The sequence below is a fragment of the Diorhabda sublineata genome, chromosome 6 (genome assembly GCF_026230105.1).
Source record: "Diorhabda sublineata isolate icDioSubl1.1 chromosome 6, icDioSubl1.1, whole genome shotgun sequence".
Classification (NCBI taxonomy): domain Eukaryota; kingdom Metazoa; phylum Arthropoda; class Insecta; order Coleoptera; family Chrysomelidae; genus Diorhabda; species Diorhabda sublineata.
Window position 1 is genome coordinate 28,162,812 of NC_079479.1, and position 15,594 is coordinate 28,178,405.

The window sequence follows — 15,594 nt, forward strand, 5'->3', positions numbered from 1 at the left end:
CCAATGATCTTTTTGCGTAGAAACTGGGAAAACTACTTTGCTGGAAATTTCACATTAATTCCTTAACGTGGATCTAAAGTGTGGACTTTAAAGACAAGTCCCCTTTATTCCTTTTCAAATTATTCTCACATCTAATAATCTGCATAAATTCGAATGCATTCTACAATTTATTTTTGGATTTTAATAATTTCACATTTTTTATACGTATTCCATGATTATGGATGGATCTAACCCCATCTCATTTTCAGAAGCAGATTGGCAAAGAGTTTGAGTATTTTTTTCAGAGCATGTGGTAGCTATATATAACACGAAAAAAGCAAATATAGAAAATTTTATTTTGAAGCTCTTGAAATGAAAACATACATTTTTATATACCTCGTAATTACAAATAGGAATAGGTTAGAAACCATTGAAAATGCTTGTCGATCCTTCCTGATTATTTCCATTGTATCCAACATAAAATGGACTGTCTCCATTTCCTGGTACATCGGTTGATTAATTTACCACTTAACGGTCAAAAAGATAAGAGAAGGACTTTAATATTGAGGAAGTGGCTAAACGGTTGTGGATAGGTATTGTAGAAAACTGTATGTAAAGTTAACATACATATAATCAAATTTAGAAGACATCTCTATTACAAGTGGAAATGCAAAGCAATGGATTTTTATTCCAATCAATATTTTCGAAATTATTTCTTTAGATAAGCAAAATATTACTCGAAGGTTTTTCATGCTTTGTTTTATCATATACAGTGCTTTTCAGATAAAAGTATCCACCTTTAATAACTTTTGTAATACTGATATTTAGAAAAAATCCAAAAACACGTCAATTTATGTTCGAAGGGGCAAGCATTATGGCTTATTTAAACTTACTGGAAAAGCCACCCCCTCACCCCTAGCAGCATCCCCTTAATTTTTTTAAATTACTTTTCATATTTTTTATGTAAAATTTGGATACTCCTCTTTGAGCTGATTTCAAAAATGTATAATACTTGTAGGTTAAAGTGGTTAGTTTATGAGATAAACAATTTTTCTTTTAAGAGCACAAATTTTACTTATTATTTACTTTCACCTTATTTGCCTGTACTAAAATGGGTTGTACAACAGTTCAAACTCTTTAATCTTTTTAACTGTGCTATTTATTATGAAGTTACAATAAGTGTTCAAAATGAGTACCATTCACTTCCATACAATGGTATAATCTATTTTGAAATGCCTCTCTGACATTGCTTAATACGGCTGGATTTAATTGTCGACATTCATTTTCTATCCTCTCTCGTAAATCATCCAGAGATTCTGGTTGGGTAGCATAAACTTTTGTTTTTAAATACCCCCATAAAAAGAAGTCTAGGGGTGTTAAATCCGGTGACCTAGGTGGCCACTCCATCATCTGCCCCCTTCTACCTATCCAACGAGCGGGGAATGTTTCGTTTAAAAATTGTCGGACAGGCATAGCATAGTGGGGGGGAGCTCCGTCTTGTTGAAATACCAGTAAATCTTCGGAAAGGTTATCATCATTTTCTATTATTGTTGTAATACGTGGGTCAACCCCTTCCCTGAGTAACTCAAGATATGATTCACCATTTAAATTTCCGTTGATGAAGAAAGGTCCGACAATGTGGTCACCTAGGATACCACACCAAACGTTTAACTTTTGGGGATGTTGTGTATGGAATTCACGCATAATATGTGGATCACTTTCAGCCCAATATCTACAATTATGCCTACTTACTAAGCCATTTAATGACCATGAGCATTCATCAGAAAAGCAAATATTGTTTAACAATTGTGGATTGTTATTGATAATTTGCGTCATTGATTCGCAAAACTCTAGACGACGCTCAAAATCATCTTCATTCAACTCGTGCACCAACTTAACTTTGTATGGGTGGTACTTGAATTTATGTAGAACTCGGAAAACTGTAGAAGATGAAACACCGATCGCTCTACTTATTGTTGACAACGATTGGGGTTGTTGAGCCTCTAAGCTGACTTTCCCTAAAATTGCCACTTGGATTGCTTCGTTATTTACGAGTCTCTCTCGCTTATGCACTTTATTGCAAACAGACCCTGTTGTGGTAAATTTCTCCATCAGTTGAATTACATACTTATAAGTTGCATGTCTTCCGTCATGTAATTCGTTAAATATTCTAGCAGCAGCTCTTGCACAATTATTATTTTGGTAGTATAAACCTACAATTTCAATTCTTTCTTGCAAAGAGTAAACCATTTCAGAGAAACAAAATAAATAATGTATCAAATTACACTATCAATAGTGACTACAAATTCTAGTTGACAATGTCAAACTTTAATAAAAAGTAGAGTTTTTTGTTGTTTGGATTTTTTAAGTAGAATAAATAGCACAGTTAAAAAGATTAAAGAGTTTGAACTGTTGTACAACCCATTTTAGTACAGGCAAATAAGGTGAAAGTAAATAATAAGTAAAATTTGTGCTCTTAAAAGAAAAATTGTTTATTTCATAAACTAACCACTTTAACCTACAAGTATTATACATTTTTGAAATCAGATCAAAGAGGAGTATCCAAATTTTACGTAAAAAATATGAAAAGTAATTTAAAAAAATAAAGGGGATGCTGCTAGGGGTGAGGGAGTGGCTTTTCCAGTAAGTTTAAATAAGCCATAATGCTTGCCCCTTCCAACATAAATTGAAGTGTTTTTGGATTTTTTCTAAATACCAGTATTACAAAAGTTATTAAAGGTGGATACTTTTATCTGAAAAGCACTGTATAGTATATTTGTTTTACTGTTACAGCTCTTGACATAATGAAAATACATTGGGCGATAGACGATGAAATGAAGTCAACAAACAAACATTTCATGTACCAATAAACAAAGTTCGAGTATAGTAAGAAGCTTAGATACCCCAAATCCTACAAAGGTTTATAACAAATGGGTCACGTGTCAATCGTGTCATTGTTTTCTGCAACACTTCTTTTGTAAAGTTATATGATTCCCCAAGGGAAGGCCGGGAGGTGACACTTTTGTCATTCGAAGATTGTTGTTTATCATTCTGTTATGAGATTTTGTGTAAATAGAATAGAATCAATTTAATTTTTTGATATTAGATGTTATGGTAGTTCCATTATCAATTGCGCAGAAGACCAATTAAAAACTCACTTCGCTATATATACTGTATGTTTACAAAAAAACGTGTGTTCCTGTGAACTTGTTTGACGTGCGTCAAAATGTAAAATCTGAATCTCTTGCATTCAGTTTAAGTTTAAAAAAAATTGCTTACCTTGGAAAAGTATTTTTGTATTTGAAATTTTCATTAATTTTATTACCAAATACTATTTAACGTCTTTACCAAGATTTTCACTATACTACATTATTTTTATTATAGCAATGTTTCAATTTTAAAAAGTTTCCAAAAAAAAATAAGGTAGCGACTCCCAAACTTTTGGGGACTGTGGCCCAGCTCAAGATTTTTATTTTTTTTTGTACAAATTGCACTATTACTAGCGATTTGTCGGTCTGTAGCAGCGATATCTTCTCGCAGGAAGCATGTAAAAAGTTTTTTTCATATAAAATCACTCAACAACGACCGAATTTGAATTTTTTTGGGAGCAACATTTATAACATCGATTTAGTATAAGCTTCAACAAACGCAAACACAACAATCGATGATGTGCAAAATTAAGTACACAAGATTGAAACTTTTATTTATGAATTATTTCCATTTTATAAGCCAATTATTATGAAAATTGAAAATGAGGAGAAAATTATTATATATATATGTATATATATATATATATATATATATATATATATATACATACATATTATATTATTATTGATATTTTTCGTGTTTTGTTTTTCATGGAAACTTTTATAAATCAAGTTTTTTTTTTAAATTTACTGATTAATTACTTGTTATGTTTGTGGTCGGTTTATATTTTCAAAAAAGAAAAAACACCTTAAGCGGAAAGTGTAGGAATGGGCTCGAGTTGCCGATTTAAACATCCAGTTCCATCTATACATGAGTTCCAGGGGGAACTTCCATCTGAAGTAGAGGTAATATTACGAATAAGTCCACGATATAGGCCGTGAAGTCGGCCCTATCTGCTTATAATGGAACTTTATAATTCTAGGAAAGTTTGTCTTTTTATTTTCTAAAATTTTTGTGATATTTGTTTTGGATATATAAACGAGTTAGTTCAGAATAAATATAATCATAGTGAACAGAATGATATAGAAGAGTAATAAGTGAATTTGAATAAATTAGAAAAGTAATTAGACAAGTAATGAAAAGTTCATTATTAAATAAGTTAGTCCAGTATTAGCTGATAATTAAATATCATATAAGTTAGTTTATACCAGTGTTAGGTTTAAATATATTGAATAAGTGAAAGACAGTGTATATTAATTTACATCTTCGAGAGAAATACTATAAATAAATAACTTTTCAAATATAAATAAAAGATTGACGGTAAAAACGGTTGGAATTATTCTAATTGTCACCATCAAGTAATAGTCCCGTTAGAGTATGAATATATTAAAGTCGTTTAACACAGATAATCAAAAATCTTCCTTTATTGCTATAAAAATTGATATGAATACTCGCAAACTTAAACTTTATTACAAATATTACAAATTCAAAGTATGTTGAATAAAATGTAATTCCCCATACTTTTATTTCACATAATTTTCTTGAGAAGTAGCTGTTTAAAACTAAACATATTAGGTAGTGAGGAAAATAATAAAACATTAAAAAAGTTATTTTTTTCACAGTCTGGAAAGTGTAGACATGCAGATTTTTGGAAATAATTTGTAATAAATAATGTCCCATCAAATCTTTCTAAACTATTATCTCGGTAGTAGATTGATTAATAGTCATTACTAATTCCTAGCTCTAGGCTCTGCACAGATTATGGTCCACTCACCGTGTGAAAATGCATGTGTAGATTCACGATCACCCCAAGTCTTAACTCAAAATAGAAAGGTAAATAAAATTCCAATTACATGCTCAACGCTTTCTACAATCTGCAAACAAATACACAACTCCGAGGTCTAGTGACAAAATCTAATTTGTTTGATTCAAATTGTTTTTTTTTATTGAGTTCTCGAGGATTAAATGATTATATTGCTCCTATTCTTTTCGAAAACATTTAATTAAATTGATACATTTCAATGTTCAAGAATTGAAAATAGAAATTTTGGTAGTTACGCGCAAATCATATACTTATTTTGTATAACACTTTATGCTCTTTTGAGCATTGAAGTATTGTTAATCTTAGTTCTCACTCCCTTTTTATCCATTTTTTTACTTGTTTCGTTTCTTTGCTTGCTATTGCCTATTTTTCCATGTTCTCCCTTTCACCCTTCTCTCCTGACTTTTTACGTCTGACGCTTTTCTTATTAGGTTTTGTGATAATCTTTTCTCTATGTACACGTGTGAATTTGAATATAATTCAACTATTTTTTTTCCTATTGATACCTGTTTGAGCTATTCTAATACATAATTTCTCATCCAGTCCAATCTCGTTTTCTCAGCTACTTTTCTTAGATATTCCATCTCTACTACTTTAATCCTATTTCCATCACTTCCCCTTTCTATTTGAACCTTCTCTCTTGATATCTCTTTTATTTTTGGGAGATTCCAAAGTCTTTTATATATACTACTGATATCAGTTTTGTTGTCCATTCTATTCTGTTCTATTTTTCTTTCTAGTGTGCTCTTTAATATGTATATGTAATCTATAGTTTGTTTATTATTTATATATGCACTTTGCTTATCTTCCAGTTCTTCATCAATGTCTCCTATGATTCTCATCGCTGCAATTTCAAAATTCGGCGTATTCGTGAGGTGCCTTTCATCTGCTTTTTATAAATGGCAGACGCGTCTTTCCTGTTTCCTTTTAGAACTTTTTATTATAGCAAGCGTGCTATTTACAGTATTTATTCTAAATAATTTCTATATCTTTATTTCATTTTGTTCTAGACCTTTTTAGAATTTTATTTAGGTATATAAATGATTTGTGTAAACACAGTTAGTTAGTTTTAAATAAATAGTCGTAGTGATAAGAACGAATTAGAGAAAGTAACCACAGAAATTATTCAAGTGATATTTATAAGTAAATTATTAAGTTAAGTGTATTCTATAATGTGTAAATAAATTAAGAATATAAGAGACTTTTTTATTAATTCACCCCACGAATAGAAAGAGTGTAAATAAATACGAAAAACGTTATAATGGTTTGTTTATGATGATAAGCATATTGCTCTTCAGTTTTCACATATTAGGCCATTTTCATTTTAGTGTAGGGATATGGATTGATTTTCTTTCCACTCTCTGGATATGTTATTTACGCCAGATACTCCTCAATATTTTCTCATTTCCACCTCTTTGTTTTCACTTTATATTTTTAGTTGTATAATTCCTCTTCGTCTTTCAATTCTTCAACTCTTGTCATTTGACTTTATCTTGGAATGTCAAGTAGTCTCAATATGAATATTGACTAAACGATTATTATTATTATATTAATCCCTATCTCAATACCTACTCGTTAAAACGTTGGACAATGTTCAATTCATTCAATCAATTCAGTTCAATCTCACAGTGGTTATTACAGAGTAGTTACCCACCTAAAAAGCCCTGTTTCTATAGAAATATTGACATTTGGAGCGGCTGAATATGAAAAGATGATGAAAATGATGAAGAAAAGATTCAGTGCCACCTTCAGCGATGAATGTAATGATAAACGTTTTTTGGGAAACTGAAATTTAGTACTACGTCGTAAGAAAAGGCGCAAAGAAGGTCTGTTGCATCCGAATAATGCACCAAATCCTAGGTCTGCCATTGCAACAGCCGCAGTAGCTCAGCTTTCAGAATTAGTCGAGCATCAGCCTTATTCTTCTGATTTACCTCCAGGTTTTACTTGCTCATCCAAAGATATGAATTATACTTACACGATAAATGATTTTCTATAAGAATACAAAAAAAGGTACATGGGTGTTGAGTTAAGGTTTAAGAACCGTAAATAACAAAATAATGAGAGAGAATATTTGAAAATTTCTAGGTTTGGTTGCTAAAAGAAACTGAACAGATACCATTTTCATATCCTTAAGGGTATCCACGAAAAAAATAATTTATAAGAGTCTGTTTTACAAAAAAATCGCTGCCATATTTTAAATATTGTCAAAAGCAGTTTTGAAAACAAATAATAATAAATAAATAATAATACTGAGGCGGGCCAATAATCACAAGCAATACGGTAGATTATGATAGACTTGACATTGTACTAATTGAGAGGAAACTGTCGTAATTGTAAATACCGCTGGGTATGTGGAATTATGATAAAATAACTAAAGTTAAACATTACTAGACTTACAAAAACCTGCAATTCTCCAAACATTTGAAAACAAAATTGAAGATGAATATATTCAAAAACTAGTGCGAGCTGTAAATTATAATAAATGTCTCAAAATACATAAATACTTGAAAATATAAGTTTAAGTAAAGTTTATATTCATAATCTTGTAGCCAAGATTAACAGCGTCCAAATTATGGTATCCCTCACAGGTAAACAGAACCCTTTGTTGATTAACTTTCACCTTACCGACCAATTTATAAACGTCCGAAATATCAAGAATGAACAATGCTAAATTTATATACACCCTGTATATTGGGAACATTTCCATAAGTCAATAAAGAATACCAAGAATTATCTGACTATCACTATTTTACAACGGCGAGAAAAGTTTACTTTGCTCACACTCCAGATAGAAAGTAAAGTTTTATATAATAAAAGCTTTTTCAGAAGTAGAATAAACAGAAATTCTTGGAATAGAATACATTTATAAAGCCGTTGTATATTTTAAATCCAAAAATATAAAACTATTCTATTTAAAACACAAAGTAAATATTTGTGACAAATACTTATGTAGAATGTGTTTACATTAGAACAAGTTGATATAAAATAACATTTATTCTAAAATTCTTACACCTGTTATCAAAAAACAAATGTAGAACGTGCATACCTTAGATTTATGCTCACTTGTTTGATATAATATCTCGTTATGAGGATCGTATACACGTCTTTATATACAAAAATATGAAGATGATGATACGGTAACAAAGAAAAGAAAGCAGGATAATAATTTCACAAGTTAATCAAACAAAGTTCCCACTATAAAATTCTGTTTGACGGATTAGTTAATTTAAAAAAAAAGATTGAATACACTCCACAAAATTGGTCTTCGTCTTGATTTAATTCCCAACAAAATCACGTAAGGAAGAAATGTTGAATATCCAATAACATTATCGAGTGAGTAAATATAAATGTTTCGCATAAAATGTTTTTTGTAGCACAAACTTGTTATTATTGATGGGAACGTTAAAAGTAGAGTATTCAAAAGAGAGATAGTACTTTTAATATTCACAAAAGATTATTTTGTATCTACAATGTATGCTTCATATAGTGACGATTCACTGAAATATATTGTGTTATATTATGCCACCTTCTCCTCATAGTAGTAGTATCCGAAGATAGTAGCTCTTTTCCCTGGTCCAACGAGGTTATAAAAATGTTTGCTCTGGCTAATGCAATCTTCCGATTTCTTCTGGTCATAGTTTCCTAATAGTATCATTGCTTATCTTAGCCCCAACAGGGTTACTATGGTTTTCTTGTCTAGTTCGTTAAGTGGACTTAAGTAGTTCCAAACCATTTTAGAACTAATTACTAGAATGAGTACTTGTCTATCCGCCATGATTATTGTTCTCTGCCATCTATATTTCTTATCGATACTAAATGGGACAAATTAACCAATTAGATAAACTTCAACTTGGAATGTGCTTGGGGTACTTCTCAAGTTATCAGTGTGTTTCGTTCCAGCACACTTATCTTCTAGCTCTTTTGTTTGATTTCAAGTCATTGGTCTACCATTTAGTGTTATTTTTTCCTGTCTATGTAGGTGTAATGGTGTTTTTGTCCTATTACTTTTTTTTTTATTGTATTCTGAATTGTATTTCTTCAGGAAGCTATATTTTTTCTTATTCTATTTTGTGGAATATTTCAAGATTTCTGTTCATCGATTTGCGAGTGGAAGGAAGTTTTTTCGCAACATCCCCCATCCATCTATTCAGTATTCGAGTCATTTTTTCTGATACAAGCAGTGACATGAGGCTCAGATTTGTAATAATGAGTCATCAGTCTCAAAATCCCGTCTTGACACCAAATAATTTATTGTTGTTTCGAGGCCTTCAGTAACTACCGATTTTCAGTACAAATGAGATTTTTAGAAACTAAATCTCAGAGCTATCATTTTATATCTGAACAAAGTGATTTGAAGGGGTTTTTTATTGGAATTAAAGGCAAATAGATAATAAAATCTATGTATCTGCTCAAATGGTGGATTTATATAGTTAGGGGCCTGTCATACCTTGACAATTGCCCGCAGTTAAGTACTTATGCTTTTTCCCATTATTTAAAATACGTTTATTGATAAGGCACTGTAACTTTACAATGTTTTTTGTCTACTTAATGATATTAAAATTGTAAAAACCTGTAAATGATTTACCTTTTGCAAAGTGAAGGATGGATACATTTTCTATGGATTATGAGCAGTCTATCAGCTGGCCATAGTTTATACTTTTCAAACAGTCAATCTCTAATGCAAATTCATTCAGCAGATCTTCTGGAAGTGTCGTGTGAAGATACTTTGTTATTCATTTCAAAGCACTAGAGAATCTCTTACACGAAGTATTGGAACTGGAATTGTGAGGAAGATTTTCAAAATGGTTTCTAGATTTCATCTAAAAACAATGATTTTTTGATAGTTTATCGCCCTGAGAACAAAACAAATTCTGAAAAATGTTGAAAATATCCTACAATTGCATTACAAAATTAATGGAACATTTTCACTCTCACTTTATCTCTTCCATTAGTTCATTATTGAGTGTTGAGGATAAGGTCTTAATACAATTAGAAAACAATATCAACAAACTTTACATACATTAAAAATATAGTTTTTTGCTAGCTCAAGCTGCCATCTCCTTGTTAACATCTTTTTTTGGTAAGCACTAGTTTAAAGTATTTCATGCAAGAGGCACCATAAAATTGTCATAACCGCATATCGTAGAAAGCTTACTTTTTGGCAATCCCTAGTGCTTCTACTTTAACTGTAGGTTTTTATATTCACTTGTATGTATCTCAAAAAGAGCATCTTGAATTTCCGTTTAGCCATTTCTTTAACAATTTCAACGACAAAATCGTTAGTGGGTGGATTTGGCCTAGAGTAGATCTAAAAGTGACCTAAAAGTAGATAATTACTCGCACTTAGACAACATTTCATTCCAATTTCTTATTACCATCTTAAGTCATTTGTGTTATCTACTTCTTCCTCTAAAGTCACTTCGACATTATTTTCTATTCTTTTCTCTCTTATTCTAGCTATTATTTCCGCTGGTATGCTTATTAGTGCTATACTATAGTAGATTTTACAATTTCTTTTATCGCCATTATTATATGTAGATAGTATAAACCTAACCAATACTATTATTCAAGTTAATTTTCTACCGCATTATATCATTCAATCATTATTCATTCATTTTCATTAATATTATTCATTATTTCATCTGTTATATCATCTCTTTCCAGTGTATTTTCTGATTTAATGTTTTAATTGCTTCTACAACTTCCTTCCGTCACTCTATTACATCATCTTGCTCTACGATTATATTTTCTTCATTGTCTTTTATATTCATCATAGTATATTCTTTTTTCTTTATTAATTTAGTGTTCCATAGAATAATTTTTTATTTTCTCTGATATTTTGTGTTTGAAATTAATCCATGATTTTTCTTTATTGTTTCGATACATTTCATTCGACCATCATTTTGTCCTTTTTATGATGTTTTTGATACTTACAATTCTCTTTATCATCTTCAAGAATACTAGTTTTAAATCTTCTATCATTCCATCTATTCTCTTTTGCTGTTGGATAACACACCATCACATCCATCTGAGAATTAGTGAAAGTAATGACATAAAATCTATCTTCTTACCGCCAAATTTCGCACCATTGGATTCGGGAGCTCAATTTCAGGAAAGTCCAAAAAAGGTTTTAACATATTTTAACGAATGAAATACTTTAATATCTTGCTTGTTGCCATCTATACAATTGCTGATTCATGGAACGAACTGAAACCTTACACTTTGCGAAATTCTTAGTGTAAGCTTTGGCTGGAAGTTATTACTGAAAGTAACTAGATCTTAGACGAGTAAAACAGACAAGAAATCATTGGAGTACTACGAAGCGTACAAACGAAGGTCCCTGCCAGTCAAGTTGAGGAGTGGATTACCCAATGTAACAAACACTGCGAAACTAGTGAGGAGCTCAATGACGACCAGATAATTATCGTTGTTTTGGAACATAATGGCGAGGAAACTGTGTACAAGGATTCGGATGTCGGATTTCACACACTGAAGTCAACCCCCTGCCAGGATTTCACACACTAAAGGCAAGAACACGTTTGATATTACCCTTTAGTACATAAAGCAAAATTCAACCTCAAACCTATGGACATTTTGTGGATCAAGGAATGGAGGAATATTGGAGATAAGTCTAGAATATCATTTGCTTAACAAAAATCTATAACTGACTTTTTTTGTATGAATATATTTCTAATAGAATATGTAATATGTAAATAAAAATTTTTTGTATATTCTGATAATCTTACCTTTTCGCATTTTGACCCTTAGTCCCGAAAATAACGGCTTAGAGAGGTTCTACTGTAGGTTTCTGAATAGATTAGTGACTAATATCGTATTTTTATATTCATTTATTACATATTTGTCAAGTCAAAATTGGATTCATAAGGAAAAAGTTAAGGAGAAAATAAAAATCAAGAACATTCTAAAATACTTAGTATGTACTCTATTTCGGGGCTACCAAGGTCCAGAAACTTCTCAAACTGTGACATGTGGGATACGGTAAATCTACCCCTGATTTGTTCTTATTAATATATAAGTATCAATATCTTATTTGGTAACCTACTTTCATTTAAAAAAAATCTGTGACATACTGACAATTTCTGGTAATGTCAACATTTTTATCATTCTACATAATATTAAGTAATTTAAATAACTGCTTATGACAAAAATACCGACTTGGGCATTGTATATTTCAATAAAATTAGATTATTACAGAGAGAGAAACTTATCACCACTGAAAGATAAGCATCCTTCTCCATAAAATTTGTTCAATTTATCTCTTGCTCAAACCCAACCCACATAATCTTATTACGTACAAATATTAGTGATTCTTTGTTTTCACATTGTAATCTGAAACATCGCAGTTTATGATGTACACCGTTATAATTTAATTCAGAAGTATTTACATCACGGTTGTACTAACAACCGAATATAAAACCATTGCGTCAAAATAAACAAATAGTATAGGCCGCATGATCTTCACTTGTATTTACACGAAAATTTATGGCACTCTAAAACAATGGCCTCTTTTATTTGCTTGTTTGGTTAATTTAATGCAGTAATTGTGTTTTTATTTTAACTTGAGATTATCGTAGCTGTAATAACATTGCAATATAATTACTTAAGAAAATGATCGGAATCAACTATGTGTTGAATATATTTGAATCAATCGGTGCTAGTTTTTTTTTATTGAAAATTTACATAATCATACTACTCTTCTTGACTTACAAAGCAATATAAATACTTTGAAAATTCATTATTTCTTCGTATTCACAATTTTATACAATCTAACTATTTGGGTTGGGTTGTACACTGTGTCTCATTTCGGTTGAGACTGCACTGCACTGTATCATTTTCTTGTAAAGCCACAAACAGAAATATTCCAACTACTTTAGTTTCTGAAATACGAAAACAAGAATTTTTTTAATTATTTCACATTTTCGACATTTTTGGACATATGTGGCCCTCCACTAAAAAAATTATATTTCCAAGTGTAAGTGAGTCAGGTCTAATATTTTTGGGATTTGGACAAATAACACTTACAGCTTTCAAAATCTGTGAAAACCTTGACAAAAATTTATATAGGGTGTTCAGAAAATGGTGCAGAATTTCGCTATCTAAAAACTTAATTTTTTCAAATGGCAAACCCCATTTTTCTCTTTACCATTGGATTCTACGCTTTAAATTAAGGGGACTTCGTTAATTCATATATCTCGAATTAAGGGTTTTTGTAAAAACTCGAAAAAACAAAGTCCCCTTAATTTTAAGCGTAGAATCTAAAGAATCCAATGATAAAGAGACAAATGGGGGTTGCCAATTGAAAAAATTAAGTTTTTAAAAAGCGATCATTTTCTGAAAACCATATATAAATTTTTGTTAAGGTTTTCACAGTTTTTGAAAGCTTTAAGTGTTATTTGTCCAAATCCCAAAAATATTAGACCTGACACACTTAAATTTAGAAATACCATTTTTTTAGTTAGGGCTGCAAGTGTGCAAAAATTTCGAAAATGTGAAATAATTAAAAAATGGTGGACTTTAGGCATACGATGCATTATATAAAGTTGTATTAAAATTTTGCGTAGTTTCCAAAAGAAGTTTTGCTCCTTTTCAGTTTCAGAAAACTGAAATTATTTTAGCTGAAACGAGCATTTTAGAAAATCCATTCAAGCAAATTTTCAGAACACTAGTCGCTGTACTTTCCCATATACATATCGATTAGTTTGTCGTGAAGGACTCTGTACATGGAGTTCTGTTTTTATTAATAATTATGCTGACGTGTTGAGTACGCTGTGATTAGATCACTTAATATTTTTTTTCAATATAAACCTTTATTTCTAATAGCAAATAAGCAGCATGCATTTTTTTACTTTTGTTCGCATTTTGAAAATTTTTATGCAAATACACGACAAATATTTTGAAAAACTAAAACATTGTATTTTATCAGAAAAGATGTGGTTTTAAATTGACAGTTCAAATTTTAGCGCGAAAACGTTTCCATTGATGTCATTCCTGTTTGTCACTAGACGTACTTGTTGTTTTGTAATAATATATTATTCATGAGTGTATAATGAAGGTTATAATCCACGAGGTGAAGTTTACTGCCACGAGCGATTGCAATACCATAAATCACTGAGTGAATAATAACTCATTATACGCGAGTAAAATACTATAATTTATCCACGACTACTAAATAATTTCGTTTGAAGTCTTTTTTGTTAAATTAATAGAAACACTATTCTTTTATTCTAACAAATATTTCATAGAATATATTATTATTCAGTTATGTATATCCATTTTCAGTTGGTTTTTTTAACATAATTAAATATAAAATATAGAAACACTGAGAAATCTGAATACATAATAATTTTGATAGGTTTGAATCAATTTTATATTGTTTCAAAAAGTACTTCAATTTATAAATTTTCTAGAAAGATATGGTTCATTAAAAATTAGATATACGACCAACACCTTAAATGTCGCTGATGGCTCAGTGTTAATGCTCCGTGTTTTCAAACTACTGGCCCCGGGTTCGAATCTGGTCTATGAAAATTCACTTGTTCAATTTTTTTATATGTACTGAATTAAATTAAGAATATGTAGTACCTAGTGTACTACATGATAAAATTATGAAAACCGATTTTTTGTAACAAAACAATATAATATAGCTAAATCATGAAAGCAAATTTAGAATGAACTAACCACCAACATCAAGTGATCAGGATAGGTTAACAAATGTTTAAATATGACAAGATTTGGAGAATATCTCACTCATGGAATTCTTGTACAAAGACTGGAAGATTCAAGAGCAGGGAAGAGGAAAACTTAAGCAAGGTGGGATAAAGTAATTGATACTTTACTTGAGAAAAGAAGTAGAGTATGAAGAAAAACACAAAAAACAGCACTTAAGAAAACATAATGGACAAAATTTGTATATGTAAATTTTGACAACATACCATTATATGATTTATGTACGTGGATCTGATTATATATGTTATGATTATTAGATGTACCAATGTTATACAGTCGAATAAAATTGATTAGTTATTGGTCTTACATCATCTGAAAACTCTACAAGTCAATTCCAATTCCTATATACGGGGTTACATCTAAAATTTGGAATGAACATCACGTTATGTTCTCTTGGCCACACAATTGATGCAGGGGGAAATAAAAATACAAAAACATATCGGTATTCTTTATGTCGTAATCAAAACAGATAAAAATATTAAATAAAGTGTCAATCAGTTCATTATAATATTTTTCATGATAACTAAGTACATTTCATTATGAAACAAATCAAATTTTTCGAATCTATACATTTTTTGAAAATAAGACAAATATGTTGAATAATATTGTTACAGCTTCACTAGTCTATACATAGTATGGAAGGAGAATTGTTGAAATCTTATATCTACACTGTACAATTTGTAATTTGCAATATTATGTACAATTTAATACGACGCCTTTTAACTTATTCAACTGAGTGTGTTTATACATTCAATTTATTTTCTATACACAGTATATAAGATTGTTTTAAATCACCAAATAATTTCTTCCACATCAGCAAAGTTGCGCCAGCAAAGTGAGGTGTTTGGAAATAACAATTCAGGAATATACATTCTTATAAAGATCTTTTGGTA